The sequence below is a fragment of the Camelus dromedarius genome, chromosome 16 (assembly GCF_036321535.1).
Source record: "Camelus dromedarius isolate mCamDro1 chromosome 16, mCamDro1.pat, whole genome shotgun sequence".
Taxonomy (NCBI): domain Eukaryota; kingdom Metazoa; phylum Chordata; class Mammalia; order Artiodactyla; family Camelidae; genus Camelus; species Camelus dromedarius.
This window is the reverse complement of record NC_087451.1, coordinates 7,589,703-7,592,201: the sequence shown is the minus strand read 5'-3', so window position 1 is coordinate 7,592,201 and position 2,499 is coordinate 7,589,703. Positions and strand designations below refer to the sequence as shown.

The 2,499-nt window shown below is 36.7% G+C and overlaps 1 pseudogene; it reads right to left on the bottom strand.

Annotated features, from left to right (window-relative positions):
• Nucleotides 1–1,740: 1,740 nt before the first annotated feature.
• LOC116157953 (ATP synthase subunit ATP5MJ, mitochondrial-like) lies at nucleotides 1,741–2,065 on the bottom strand (annotated as a pseudogene).
• Nucleotides 2,066–2,499: the final 434 nt, after the last annotated feature.

Below are 2,499 nucleotides of genomic sequence, written 5' to 3'. Positions count from 1 at the left end.
ACAGAAAGAGGTTTTATTCCTTAGTCCCTCATCATAGACACTCAGGTTAAGTAGTAAAAACTATTGATAACTTCCCTTTCAGGAAAACTCAGAAAAGTGCAGATCTAGTAGGATTCTCAACATTTGAAAGAGAAATCTTTTTGAATTTCTGCTTCTGACATTTTCAGTTTTTTTTTTTTTTTTTTAACCTCTGGGCGGTAAACCCTGCAAGATAAAATAAAGCCCTATTTTACAGAATATTCCATAGAACTTTTTGTTCTATTTAATGTTAAGTATATTTTAAATTCACATGAACTATTGATATAAAATTAAACATCAAACATTTCAAATTATAAATTAATTATACAAAATTAAAATATTATAAAACAAATGAAAGTTACTTCAACCACCAACCTCAATCCCACTCCCTGTCCCAGAGATAACCACTGTTATCAGTGAAGTACATTATTTTTCCAGAGTTTTCTATGCACGTACACAGATGTGGACATTCAGTGCTAGTGACAAGCTCTGAAACATGGATGGCTGCTTGTTAGGAACTGTTGCCAGTCAAGAATATTCATTTTCCACAAGCTCCTCACTGTTTGATTTGTGCTAAAATTCTATCTTGGATTTTGGGAAACATTCAAGAACAAGGTGGGGGCAAGGCCAGGGCTCAAGGATAGACTTTGAAGCCTTGGCCTGAGGGTTGGAGGAATCAGAGGCCACTCTGACAGGCCTGAAGGCAATTCAGCCCTCTTCCCAGAGGCAGCTGACTGGTCAGCCTGAGGCTGACAATGCAGAGGAAAGGCAGCGAGAGTCAACAAGCTGGTGGTTCCCATCTAAGAATTAGAGGAAAACCTTGGTCTTTATCTTGTAGGGTTTCCTGCCCAGAGGTTAAAAAAAAAAAAAAAAACCTGAAAGGGAAAAATATAAATTCAAAAAGATTTCTCTTTCAAATGTTGAGACTCCTACTAGATCCGCACTTTTCTGAGTTTTCCTGAAGGGAAAGTTATCAATAGTTTTTACTACTTAACCTGAGTGTCTATGATGAAGGACTAAGGAATAAGACCTCTTTTTGAAAAGTGGAGAAAAAAAAAAAAAAAAGGAAAAAATATGTCCCTGCTTTCTGAACCATCAATATAGAAAAATAGAATTTAAAAAATTCAGTACATTCTATACCCTTTTGGATTATTTTTTTTGGTTATGCATAATTCACACAGTTCCACTCATATTTAATCCTCTAGCCTACTCAAACCTATTTTTCAGGGATTGCATGAATATCACTGGTGATTTTGCACATTTTTACAGTCACTTTTATAAAGTGGTAAGTGGAAAAAGATTTTATTTTCCATTTTCTGGTAGGTTTTATTTTTTACCCTTCATTTGCAAAAATGTTCAAATCCTGAATTCACACTTTAGAGGTGCAATTTTGGATTCTAGCTTTATTTAAAAAAATTTACAGATGGAGTTAGTTGCTCATTCTGTCCTTTTATTTTCTCTAAAGCAATATAATTTCTTGAGTGTGAATGAAAAAGACAGGAGAGGCCTGGTGAAAGAAATAAATTCAGTTAAGATTTTCCCTCTTGACTTATATTGTGATTTGGATATTCTACTAATATTAACAGAATCATGCATAATTCTAAATGTATATGTTCCCCTGCCCTTTCATCTTAAAACCTTCTGAAGGAAGAATGTGCTATTTGATTATCTGCAGGCTGACAAGTCTCTACTTTGCAAATCAAATTGCTCATCATATTGACCAATGGAATTTTTTTTGAGGGGGAGGAGGATCTCAGAAGTATGTTTATTCATGCATGAGGGCAGCAGAATGTCTTCTAGCCAACACGATGCCCCACATCCCCAACCAATACAGCCGGACCAATGTTCTTTCCATTTAAAGCTGGCTAATGGTGACCATGAGCAGGCACAGGACTGGGATCTTTCAAGGCTTTACTTCTTTTATCAGCACTCCTGATTTTATAAATGACGAAGCCCATCAACCCTATACCTGCCCAAATCTCTTGGTAAACGTGGGCATAGTAGGGCTTCATGGGATCCAAACATTCTTAACAAGGCTTTGAAGCATCTCTGTGCAGGACCAGTGGCTCAGGCAGCCCCAGCCCACTATCCAATGGAGCTTTTAAAACATATTGATGCCAGGCCCCATCTACAAGTTCCTGGCATGGGCATCTCATGTTTAAAGTTTTGTCCAGTGATTATAGTACATAAATGACCATGAGTTTGTATAACAAAGGCAAGTAAATGTATTAACTACACTGAACCCTTAGTAGAAGCAGCATTGTCTGGTGGACCCCTTCAATAATAACATAATCCTTCAAACTGAGTTAGTCTGAACTTCTTTTTAAGGTTGTGGGCTAGAATATGTAAACTCAAGGTCCCCTCCAAAAATGACATTTGTAATTTTTCTCTGTCAAATGTCAGCACTTGAGCCAATCAGCTGCAATATTGATTGAGAAATCCAGGAATCTAGACTTTTGGATTAAGCAGCCTCTTTAATTG